The sequence below is a fragment of the Chamaea fasciata genome, unplaced genomic scaffold, assembly GCF_029207755.1.
Source record: "Chamaea fasciata isolate MVZ Bird 193981 ecotype frontalis unplaced genomic scaffold, bChaFas1.0.hap1 SCAF_7, whole genome shotgun sequence".
In the NCBI taxonomy this organism is placed as follows: Eukaryota; Metazoa; Chordata; class Aves; order Passeriformes; family Sylviidae; genus Chamaea; species Chamaea fasciata.
In genome coordinates, this window is record NW_027094092.1 from 4405923 (window position 1) to 4419203 (window position 13281).

The 13281-nt window shown below is 39.7% G+C and overlaps 1 long non-coding RNA gene across 1 annotated transcript; it reads right to left on the bottom strand.

The window, feature by feature from the left end:
- Nucleotides 1-2187: 2187 nt before the first annotated feature.
- On the bottom strand, nt 2188-5530 carry LOC136291672 (uncharacterized). The gene is made up of 3 exons (XR_010721656.1): nt 5491-5530; nt 4314-4391; nt 2188-2296 (listed from the first exon to the last, which is right to left on the bottom strand). It is a non-coding gene; the product is annotated as an uncharacterized lncRNA (long non-coding RNA).
- Nucleotides 5531-13281: the final 7751 nt, after the last annotated feature.

Sequence of the window (13281 nt, forward strand, 5' to 3'; positions counted from 1 at the left end):
GTAGCTGTTGTGGTTACTGAAATTTGAAATGTCATGCTTCCATTCTCTAACTGGATGGAGGAAAATGCACCATCCCTATTTTTTACTTAGTCTTATATATATATAAAATGTAAATTGGTGATTCAACTAAACTTAGAAATATCTTTATAGAAAACCTCAGATTTCAAACAATAAAATGCATTTTTTCATATTGCCACAGGCTGGAGAAACAGGTAAGATTAAGTGAACAGTAAATGAAACTTCAACTACCAGGGTATTGTCTTTATCTTTCCATGACCACTCATTACATATTTCAAATATGATTTGAACTTAATATTAATTAATATTGGTTAATTCATAAGTATTGGAATACCGAGACAATTTGCATAACAATGTGGAAGACATTGTCTGGTGTCTAGGTAATCTCCAAAATTTAATATCCAGTATTTCCCATAGCATGTGGGTTGGTTATTTAAAAACCCAGAAACCTACATATGTGTGTACATATGCCCTCCACTCTCGAGCTCAAATGAGAATTAATATTTTATATATGATATAAATTTAATATATTTTTCTACCCCAAAAGCCTTCCCACATGTGCCTCTGCTGACTGTGATTAGGAGAAAATTTAATTAAGTGGTACAATGGGGCGTGAGTAGATAAGATGGGCATGATTACACACATTATTTCTTTTAGTGACAAATAAGTTTAAGTAGTCCCTGTCTTCAACACCTCATCTACATATTATTTTCCCATTTTCTCTTATTTTAACTAAAAAACCTGAAATCGTCAGTTTTCCAGCCTGATTCATCACATGTCCAAAAGAACAGTGATGAAGGTGGAGATGTGAAGAACAGATTGGAACTCAATATGTGGGGACATAGAGCAGGAAGGGAGATGCGAGCTCGCACCAGCACCGTGCCTGAAGAAACTCAAGTTACAAGTAACCATGCTTCAAGAGGGCGTAAGTAGTTGCAAAGAAATTGCATTTTAGTCAGAAGAGAGGGGCAAAAGGAAGAGGATTTAAGATCCAAAGAATCATTCTAGAGGATTTAAGACAATCATAGAATCGTAAAAGGTTTTGGATTAGAAGGGATATTAAAACTGCTCTTGTTCTATGGCCAGGGACACCTTTTACTATCCCAGGTTGCTCAGAGCCCCATCCAGCCTGGCCTTGAACACTTCCAGGGATGGGGCAGCCACAGCTCCTCTGGCCAACCAGTGCCCAGGGCCTCACCATCCTCACAGGGAACAATTTCTTCCCAATATCTAATCTAAACCTCCCCTCTCTAGGTTTAAAGGCATCCCTCCTTGTCAAAAGTCCCTCTCCAGCTCTCTTAGAGCCCCCGTCAGGACTGGAAGGTGCTGCAAGGTCTCTCTTCTCCTGAAGGGAGCTGAACACCCCCAACGCTTCCCGCCTGTCTCCCGCCCTTCCAGCATCTCCCCTGGCCCCGCTCCCGCAGCTCCGTGCGCTGGCGCTGCGGGCCCACAGCCGGCTGCGGTGTCCCACGGGCAGGGACCGTCGCCCAGCGCTGCTTTAGGGTCCCCGTTAGCGCTGGGACATCACAGCGCGGGATCTGCCGGGGAAACACGGTGTGGGATGGCGGGCGCAGTGACACCGTCCCTGTCCCGGGGCTGCGGCAGGGACGCGGCGCGGCTGCGGAGCCGGGCTGCGGAGCCGGGCTGTGGAGCCGGGCTGTGGAGCCGAGCCTGGCGCTGTGGAGCCGGGCTGTGGAGCCGGGCTGTGGAGCGGGGCTGTGGAGCCGAGCCTGGCGCTGTGGAGCCGGGCTGTGGAGCCGGGCCTGGCGCTGTGGAGCCGGGCTGTGGAGCCGGGCTGTGGAGCCGAGCCTGGCGCTGTGGAGCCGGGCTGTGGAGCCGGGCTGTGGAGCCGAGCCTGGCGCTGTGGAGCCGGGCTGTGGAGCCGGGCTGTGGAGCCGGGCCTGGCGCTGTGGAGCCGGGCTGTGGAGCCGGGCTGTGGAGCCGAGCCTGGCGCTGTGGAGCCGGGCTGTGGAGCCGGGCTGTGGAGCCGGGCCTGGCGCGGTTCCCGCCCGCAGCAGGAGCGGGAGCGGAGCGGTGCTGGCGCGCCCCCTGCCGGTGCCGCCCGCTCCTCACGGCCCGCTGGCTGCTCCCGGCCCGCTCCCTGCCCGGGATTCCCGGGAATCCAGGCGCCGATTGTCCCGCCGGGCAGCAGCGCCGGTTTATCACGGAAGTTAAAACATCACCTTGGTAGTTTATTTTTTTTATTATTATCATCACTGTTGGATTCGGCGCTTAACGAGCTTGAAACCGCCAGGCCTCGCCCTTCCCGCTCAGCTTCCTGGAGGGAAAAGGGCAGGAATTAAAGCTCCGCTTTAATCGAAGAGTGAGAAAAGAGAAAGCCATTTAAAAAAAACAAAAAACAAACAAAAAAAAAAAAAAACCAAAAGCAAAAACAAAACCGGCTTTCTTGTGGTAGAGACTCCAGGTAGGAGCTAAGTGTGTCTGTGGCTGTTAGCAGCATCCTCGTTGTCAAACTAATGCGAGGGGAAGTTTGATAACCCCCAGGTAAAAGCCCTTCGATTTCGATTTTAAATTCCAATAAAATTTGAGAGGTCTTGTTTGAGGCAGGATTGTTTGCGGGATATGACATCTCTGTCTCTACTTTCTGTCTTAATGCCTTGTCATAGTTCTTGATGCCTGCCTGTCAGCGCAGCGAGAGGGATTTTTTCATGTCTGAATAGTCACCTTAATGATAGCAGATGGAAACGCCACGGGGGGCCCGAGCCCATCACACTGTCATTGTCACAGGCTGCCCTGACCTGCTTCCACTCCTCCATTTTTTTGTCCCTTTTTAAAGGAGAAATGGATGGTAATTGAAAAGGATCTTAAGCAAGACTTAGGAAGCTGCAGACAACACGATTCCCCACTCTCTCTCTCTTGTTTTCACAAATAAAGTCTTAACCTCTTAAGCACCAATAAGAGTAGAAAGCAAGCTAAATTGGTAAAGCTTTATAAAGATTGGCCTGCCAAAGCTTTTTCCTTTCCCTCCTCGGGATGCATCCAAGCTGTGTTACATCCTTACCATGCTTTATTTCCTTCCATATATCCTTTATTTGCACAGATTTATTGATTTCCTAAGGACAGATATATAGGCGCTATCAATTCTTCATGTGCTATGCGTCTTGGCAAGAAACTTCTAGGCTCATGTCTAAAACTAGTTGTGAAGACTTATAAATTGTGTTGTTTGCTTTCATTTTTTTTTTATTAGGAGTCTATAACCTGATTTGCAAAATCTGTGTTAAGTTACGATCAGTGGGAAATTAGGTTTTGGTTTTAAGAATAATTTTTTGCTAAAAAAAGCCATAAGATCATTACAACTTCAAGAAAGCGATCTCTCGAGGGAATAGTGAAAAAAAAATTAATTATGCACAAATTTCTATGTAATACCACATGATACTAAAATATCCTTCGTATCTCTAGAGGAAAAATGACAAGCTCTCAGTTTTATTGGATCACAGATAAACTTCAGAAAGCCAGGACTGTGGTGTTTTACAGTGAAGAGAACAGTTCTGAAGTGTGAAGAAAACTTTGTACATGGATTTGAGTGTCCCTTCTGCCATACAGAAGTAACATTCCTTTTTTTTTTTTCTTTTTTTTTTTTTTTTTCCCCAGTTTTAAATGTTAGAATTATTTTAGCCCGAATGCCTTTTTAGGTGTGTGTTTTACCAGCCTCAGAACTATTCCATCAAATCATTTATTATTTTGGCTGCTTTCTTAAGTTGAAATGGAATCATACACTAATTATCTTCATTGTTACTCAGAAGCTGAATGAAAGTGAAGAAAGGCACCAAAGCTACATAGATTTCTTAAAATCTTGGATGAAAGAAGTTCTGGATGCAGGAGAAGCAATTTAAATAATTTTGTAGGGTATTCCATTTAAATGAAAATGACACTCTGAGGGCTGAGAGGCACTTGCTGGTTTGTTTTATTTTTGGGGGGGCTTTTTTTGTTTGTTAATTTTTAGTTCTACAGTGCAATGCCTACATCTGCTGAAATCAAATGTGTTAAGGGACAAGGCACTTTTGAAAAAGCTCCTTGGTACCTGTCTGAATCCCCAGACAATGAGTTACCTTTAAAAGCCTGGCTGTGATCTGGATGTTTGACTGCACCAGTGATCAAGCTAATTGATTTTTTTTTTTTTTAATGCCTGTCCTAAATCTAGATTCAGTGATACTCCCGGTAAATTCAGAATCAATTAAAATGGAAAGTAAGCTAAAAATTACTCAGTGGCAAATCTTCCAGTCATTGTTCCGAAAAGATTCTAACTGAAACATGTAATTTAAAAAATTTCTTACTTGGTAAAAGCCAATTTGACTCTTTCTTACATCAGGAGAGGATTGTTCTGGCTATTCTCTTATCCATACTCAAATGACCTGCGTTAAACCAATAAAATACATTAGTTCATAATTCAGTGGAAAATCAGAGGTGGACTATTACATGATTTATAATGAGTATACATGATTTATAGTGAGTAGTCATAGTATTCTAATTTCAAAAGCAGTTTTTCTCTGTCTCCCCTCTCTCCCATCAATTTATGATTGGTTTACTCATAAGGAAATTCATGTATTGAGCAAATAACTTGTTCTATTTTGTACAATTTAAAAATTTATATTTTACACATTCTGCTGTGTTTCCTTTAGTGTATTATGAAATTATATTTCACTCCATTGAACCTTACTATAAAGTCAAACTGACAACTAATACTGACTAATTTCACCACAGTTAATTAAAAGTGGGTTTGTTGAGTTTTTCAGTTAGGCTGCTTTCTCAATAACCCTGCAGTAAAAATCAAACATACCACATAATCACAAGGAAAAGAAGAAAATTTAAAAACAAATAAAAAGCCTCCTCACCCAAAACCCCAAAGAAGCTCCCAAAACATTTACTTTCTGATTAACTGCCTGAAATACCCAAATGCACAGCAGGAAAATAAATGCCAGTGTGGTGGAAATTATTTAGGCACAAAATACAATAAAATGTACAGAGTGGAAAATTTTAAGGAAAAGACATAGAAAATTATTTTTTAAAAATTTATCTGAATAATACTTTTCATAGCTCTGACTTGTATCTGAAACAAATCAATGAATTTTGAAACAAGCCTCATAAAAATTTCCTTTAATTAAAAGAGAACACATAGTTCCTACTTTTCTAACAGATTCAATGTTTTCAGATATATAACTGTGTAATAGGTCACTGAATACTAACAGTCTTCAGTGGAAATTTCTTCATTGTATTCAGGTAAATAATGTTAGAATATTCATAATCTCCTAAAGACATTCATAATGTTTATAAATCAAAAGCAGTAGCCAATCGTCCCCTTTATCATCGGTGTACACCCCATCATATAGTTCAAATATGTCTCTTTACAAACAGTTTTCGTTTCTGACAGTATAAGTCTAGCACAAAGATATCAATCATATGGAATTATTCCCCACAGCCTATAGGTTAAAGAAGACAGAAATCTGGCTGCACCTGAACTAATCCCAGACGAGTGTCGGGTTGTGAGTTTTCTGCCCACCACATAAAAATGCAATCCAGGTGTTGGTATTTCCTCCCTTAATTCACTCAGCAGAGCACTCGCTGCCATGTGGACTGGCTCTGTATGGATAATCTCATTACTGGCTTTGCAGCTGTTTGATTTTTCTCAAAGGTCAGCTTTGATGTGATTTCTATATCCAGGTCTCCCTTAAATCGTGTTCTGAGGGTGACCTTTGGCAGAGCAACCGTGGCTGGAAACGGTGATGTTACAGTTTATTTATACAACTTTCCTGAGCCCCAATTTTTATTTGCTGATTGGATGTGACAAGTACATTAATTCCTACTTTGTCAAGGTTCTCTGATATAATAGAGTAATTGGGCACAGAGGAACAGGGTGGGGAGGGAGGGGGGAAAGAAACTTAAAAGAAAAAAATTCAAACACTGAAAAGCTACTCTTGAGAATGAATTTCCCTATTGGAGATAATTGCTAACTGGTAAGAATGTAGCACAATGCTACTAATTTTTATACAGTATGCAACATACAATGCAACATATAACATATGTGTATATATTTTATAAAAATACACCCAGATATTTTGGATGTTGAAACGATGAAAATCTGAAAAACTAAACTTATGACAGGATGTGTCCTACAGTAAATAGGAATACAGTCTCCATTTCTGGTTACAACAGTTTAATAAGTTATTTCAAGTCAGTGCTTACTGGAAATTGAGAAACAAAATGACACTTGTTTTGACATTTGCTAAAAGGTGTCTTAAGCATAAAATTACCAATAGGATAAACCTGAGGCTACAGGAGTTTATTAATGCCTTGCAATGCCTCATGTGCACTTTTGTCCCCGGTACAACCTCGATCCTGTGAGTGCTTGGGCATCCAGGTTCTGAGCGGTCAGCACTGGGCATTGGATCAGCTACCCTCGTTTTCAGGATGATTTTCAGCTTCTGTGGTCACAACAAGCAGCCATAAGGGTATCTGAGTTTGTAGAATTAGGATCTGTATTAAATACTGTTATATCAACATTTTGAGTCTCAAGTATTAGCCAAGAAAGACAATTATCTACAGCATTAATAACCTGAATTTATCTTTAAGTCTTTCATTGCTATTGCTCACTGGTTGGAGTTTTGAAGAGTAGGTGAGGTTTGTACAAGCAAATTTGTTTTTTCTACAAATATTTAACCTCATATTTGTGTGTGTAACAAGCAGTCACCATGTTTCTTAGGTACAGATTAAGCTAATGTCAAATAAAGAGACCATTTATCCCTAAGAACAGGTACTGAACTAGAATTGTTAACTATAGAGACATAAAGTAGTTATCTACTGTGAGTTATCTGGGCTAGTTCTACATTTAACTGAGATGAGTACACATTTGTAAAGAGCTATCAATTTCATGCTCAAGTCAATTTCTGGCCAGGTTTCCTGCAATGTACTTGACGTTTTTTTCCCATCAGCAGCTGGAGAGCTGCTCAGAAGTTGCTATCTCAAGTGATACGAGGTGAACTTCACTTCCATGGCTGTTCCTGACCACAGTGGAGAAGCCAGCTGACTTGTCTTGGAGGAATGTCCCCAGTTTTGGTTAGAGGCTCTCTACCCAACAGTCTGTCACAATGGCCACAGCAACACAATCCCTTTTGGAGAAATTCCCGGTCGGATTCCATAGATGTCCAACTCGGTAGGCAGCACTGGCACTGCTGGGTCCCCTTCTTGGTGGGGCATAAGGAGGGTGCAAGCAGAAAATGAAGTGATAACTACCTCCACTACTTGGGCACTTGAGTTTTATCCAATTTCATTTTGGAAACAGGACAGTAATAAGCTTAGCAATTTTTTTCAGAATAGTGAACTTAAACACCGGTTATTGTGCAATGGTTTTATAAATTTGTCATCTCACAGTGATCTAATATATCTCAGAGCCATTTTATGATCTGGAACATGTGAATATCCCAAGTTCAGATATGTTATACAATGAAAGGAATAGCTAATATAAACTTCAAAACAGAAATTGTGCTTCTATGTTCTGACTTTGAAATTGGAAAACAGGATGAAAGGATCCAACAGTTATGCATCTGGAATGAATGCTATATCATAAATTGCGATGCGGTGTCTTCAAGAGGGCCTCTTTGAAGCTAAATTTAGGATAAAGGTGCCAGGTACAGTGTATTTTTATGCTCAGAAGCTTCAAGTTCAGTGAGGTACAGAAAACGCTAAGAGGATTACACTAAGAGGGGAAACGGCTCCGATGCATGCTCTGGATGTGTGTACTTTAAAAACGTCTTCAGATTTAGGCATTAGAGCTGAGCCCCTGGCTGTTACTTTTAATCTTTTATTGCCAAATAAAACCTATCCAGCAGAGGAGAATTCAGGACGTATAATCCTTGTGTATAAGCCTGGGATTGTAGCTAACCTTGACAATTACAGCCTGTTGTCCTTTTATCACTGAGGAAGATCATCTCTGAACCAGCAAGCTGGGACAGACAATCATCAGCTGATATAATCTCTGAGAACTTTATCAGATGTTTTGGGGTTTTTTAGAGGCCTGGGGGGAGAGTTGTTTTTGGGGTCTGGGTTTTGTAGAGTTCAGCAGTCTATTTCTGCTAAGGTTTAGAAGCATTGCTGTATACACTTTTGTGCTCTTGATCTGTTGCAGAATGTGGAACAATTTAAATTGCTCCCTGAAGATTACTAATTTCTTTCATTCGTACCAGGAAATTTTCAGTGTTTAGCATAATTCAAGTCTGACTTTTCATCATGCATTTTATGTCTAACCATTCAATAGTCAAGGCATTCTGCATAGGAGAAAGCATAATAGAGGAAAATAATTGAGACCCATTTATGAGTTAAACACATTAGGTACAGCTTTAGTCCTTTACTATGAATAGCTTATCAAACTATTTTTATTAGAATGAATTTTTGTTAATATTAAAAAGATGAAAAACACCTTTTACTGCCTGCAGTTTTGATTTGACTGCACTGGCATTCTTTTTGATGCCTTTCCCCCTGATATTTTGTAATATTACAAGGTTTTGCTCTGCTAAGTAGTGAACTGTTTTTATCCTCTAATTGTTTTTTCCCTGTAGGCTTTTATTAGATGCCTTTTACTCTTTTTTAAGTTTTACAAATTAATTTAAGAGAATTTGGTGTTTATCTTAAGACTGCTTAAGGAAAACTCAGAAGTGTCATAATGGCACCCTGTCTTTGATACATGATACAATAGTTTTGCATGGCACAATAAAACAACCTATGTAATTTTTCTTGCTGTTTGCAAACTTGACAAACCTTTTCAGCTTTGTTTGCAATTTTGACTATCTCATCTAATTCCTTTCTAATTGATGGGATGCTAATCTTGAACAACCTGTAAAATTGATTGAAAAATTTTAAGCCCCTCAAAACAAAGTTAACGGTCATTTTTGGATTGCCCATGGAAGGGCAACAAGGAGAGATGACTGTACTTCCACTGTATTTGCACTCTTGCTGGATTATGGCCATTTCTCTCATAACAATCAGGGTGAATTCTTCAAAGTTGAAAAGGCTGGACTAATTTGAATTTCAAAGAGAATTGAATTTTATAAAGTGGGAGTTCGTGCTAGGCAGGAAATATAATTTCTCAGGCTAAGACAGAAACAAGGTATCACAAAATGATACTCCTTAGTTTAGCTGCTATGAGGTAAACTCTGGTTTCTATAATTTTGCCAGTGTGATGATTGTAAGAGTTGTCATGGGGAAAAATGATCTTCAAATGCTTCGAGTGTAAATAAACTTTCCGTTTCTCTTTCCTCTTTCCTAGTATTCACAGAGTGGGGTATGGGGGATTTGGGTGTTGGGGTTATTTTCCCTGTACTCTGATCAAGTGACAGAGAAAGCTTTACTATGCTTGGAAGGAACTGTGGTGTCTAAGCCTTGTGGTCATAGAAGTGTAAGGTGATGGCAGAAAGTAGTTCATAAGGAAAGTAAAGATAGAATTGAAAATTTCTAATCTTTCTTGAAAAAGACGTGGCAGAAAATAACACTGGAGTTTCAAGCAATTTACTGTCCTTAGGAATGCCCTGTAAATACCATAAAGAATAGAAACATAACTGACTATCAGGCAGTTCCTAAACTACAAACTTGTTTGAAATTGCTTCCACTACTATTAGTGATTTTGAACTTTATTCACTTAAAATACCTCTTTACAACTATTCAGATGTTCTGGTAAATTACCTACATCAGTAAGTTTTCCCAGGGAAGGCTAAAGTTAGCACATTGATTCTAGGACTCTACTCCAAATATCTTTTTGTTCAAAATCAGGAATCAATTATTAGATTTAATTTCTAAGGGTTTTTTTTCCCCCTCTGTATTTCAGCCCTGTGTTCTTCTCACGTTTCAATGGGTAGCCTTGGAACACCTAAGGGAGCCTTGCCATACCTGTAGGAGGTTAAATAGTGAGAGGAATCCTTAGACTCTTTGGAGGTCAGTGCTGGGAGGATGAAAGAGAAGGTTTGAAAGAGGATGTTTGGTGATTGTAGGTTGAAAAGTGTTTCCATTAAGGATGATTAAACATTGAAACGAGGCACCAAAAGGGTTATGGTATCTCAGCCCTTGGAGGTTCTCAGGGCCTGAAAGAACTCACCACTGAGCAACGAGGCTTGAAGTCAGGGCTGTACCAGCTCTGAACAGGACTTTGGAGTCGATAAACTCCTGAAGTCCCTTGCACCATCAATGATTCTGTGACTTAATTTTTTTTTCCCCTCCCATTTCTCACCACAGCCTTACAGAAGCATTTTCTTGCTGAAACATCTTCTGAAGCAATGGAGCTGACGAGATCCTCCATTTCCCTGTGGGCTTTCTGCTCTGCTAGAATGTGAATGGGGTAAAGCAGGGCCTTTGCCATGCCTCGAACTGGACTGAGCATGGGCCAAACAGAGAGAATTGCTGACCAAATGGAGAATTACTAACCAAACAGGGAGAATTACTGGCCGTTCTCCCGACTGACAGCAGAGGGAGTGAATTCGAATGAGAGTTGAGATACAAGTTCTAGGGAGAAGGGTCAGGACAGGGTCCTGGATACCAAGTTGTCTTGGTAGAAGAGATGGAAATGGGACAGAAATTACTACTGCTTTCTTATTCTTGACTTCTGCTTGCTCAAAAATATAGCAGAATCGGATGCCATAAATTGCAAATGGGAAGGACTTCAAATGAACTCTTGAAGAAAAGGAGAAACCTGGCTTATGCCCCTTTATCATGCACTTTAATTGAAGACAAATGTATTTAACCGCGTTGAAAGCTTGTAAAAGCCTTGGAATATATATTTGTGAAAATTAAACAAAAAGCTGGGGTACATTTTTATAAAAATTTCTACATGAAACCCAGGTGATATTTCAGCATAAAAATCAAAATAGTTTCGTGATTTACTTTTTGAAAAGCGTGTCACACACCAGATGTTATTAAAGCCTTGCTTAGCCCACAGTCCAATGCTGAAGACCTATTATTGCTGTTGTGAATACTAATTGCTTCCACCACATTATCTTTGTTGTGAAGCTTCACCTCCTGATGAATGCAACCAGTCCCCGGATGCCAAATCAGCCCTATCAAGTTCAAGTCAAAGGTCTGGCAACAACAGAACCTTTCCCCACTCATCAAGTGCATTAACATATTGCCAAGTTCCCTGCTCCGTGTGAGCTCCTGGTGCTCGGGGATCCATCTGAAGGGAGGTGCTGATACTGTGAGTAGCACACCATTCACTCAGCACAAGGAGTATTTACCCAATTAGCTGCTTTAGCCTGAGATGGTGCTACACTAACCATTATTTGGAGTTTTGATACCTGCCAAGAATTTCAGGACAAACAGCTTGCTCTGGGTGTGTGTGTGATATGTGTACACAGCAAGTTATGTGTCGAAGTGATTTGCAGATTTTAGTTAAACCCCAAGTTGTTTATTTCTGCTATTAGGAGATCTTTTGTACTGATACACCCAAATGGAAACATTCTCTCTGTCGACCTCACACTACTGACCATCCAAAGTCTGCTCCTGAAAGTTCAGGAAAGTGTATGTGCTTTCTAAATGTGCTCTTTGTAGTTACATTTTCTCTGCCGTTTAAGAGGGACAGTCACAGTACTCTTGAAACACATAAAGCAAACTGGATTAGTTTCCAATAATCCTATCAAATCTGAATATTGATAGATTTTTGAAATGACCTAGGCACAATCTTGTTTTTCTTTCTTCTTGTTTTTTAGTTATGAAAAAAAAAAAAAAAAAGGCAAGCATTTACTGAAGTATCTAGTGCTATTGGCAAAATGACTTAAAATTTGTCTTTGGAAGGGTTCATCTGGTAATACACCTCTTTTTATGGTTCCAAAATACAGTGTCTCATTTCATTCTCCAGTTATGTTTTCCTTATCAGACTTGAGTATGATATGACTAATAGTCTTTGAGTAATGAAAATTCTAATATTTGTGTTTAAAAGCTTCCTCTCCCCACCCCTCCATAACTTCAAGGTCTCCCTTTTCATCTTAACATTCTGCTTAACTGAGGTTCACCTGTCTTTTTTTCTTGCATGAAAACCTTTATTTATGGAGTTGTGAGAAGCAACCCGTGTACAAAGCATGTAACAAGAAGCTGAAATTGAACATGGAACCCTCAGAAGATGAGTTACATCACCACAGGGCAGACTGAAAGCTCCCTTGAATCCACCTAAAATGTGTATATGGAAAACTCATGAAGCCAGTATTTTTATGATTCTCAGTATTTCCTGTTTTGGTCAAACCAGCAATTCAGAACAAACTAAAAATGTTTTCACTTCTGGCCCCTGGTAGCAGAAGACAGTGGAATACCTGTGAAAGTTTAGATACAAATCTTTATCAGAACTTGTAAAATCGTGTAGTCCAGTTCTTGGTTATGCTGCTGAAACATTTCTTTTCATGCTTAATTGAACAAAATAATGTTTTTCTGGCATTCTGCAGTCCACAGTAAACTTCAATTATAACTGGTTTTATCCCTTGCTGTTCTGTAGCCTGATGTTATCTGAAACATTTCCAGGTGTACTCATACAGCAAATTTTTCTTAGAAATTAGAAACTACCTTCACAGACTGACATTCTCCTAATGAAACCTCTTAATCAGTGGTTCAGAATGGTTATTTACGGTTGTGCAGAAAGAAAATGTACAAGCAGAAATATCTATATAGAAATACCCCCCAGTATTCCCAATCTGAACAGAACATCTGTTAGTGGCATTTTCTACTACAACATTTAAGGAGTGAAATGTGCAATGTTGACACTTATCACTGACAGTGTCCTTTATAAAAACAATTCCCTTCATTGCTACTTTTTCTCACCTTATAGTCAGTGTAGTAAAATGTTGAAGACTAAGCACTTGAATTATATTATTGCTATAGCCATTCCTGTTTTAAAATGGGGTTTATTTAAAAATATTTCTGAGCTGTTGACCTGTAGCCAAGGCTTAAGTGATCTATTTCTATAGGAAATGTGTGCGCTCGAAGCAGAAATAGTTCAAACTGGACTTTTGGCATGTTTAACCGACATTGTTTCAGACTTGGAGTAAAACTTTATATTGGCTCAAAGGCTATGGATTTGTTGCAGTCTTTGCAGTTCAGTGAACTTTTTTTTTTTTTTTTCTTCTGTGCATACATATTTCAAGTAAACTCTGTACTTATAACAAGTGACACGTTATGGACCCTAAATCGTTGCACTGTGAAATATGCACAGAAAAAGGACAAATGAAGATATCAAGGGTCTGTTCCATTTCTCACTGAACTGTAAAATGCCACCCTTGTTGT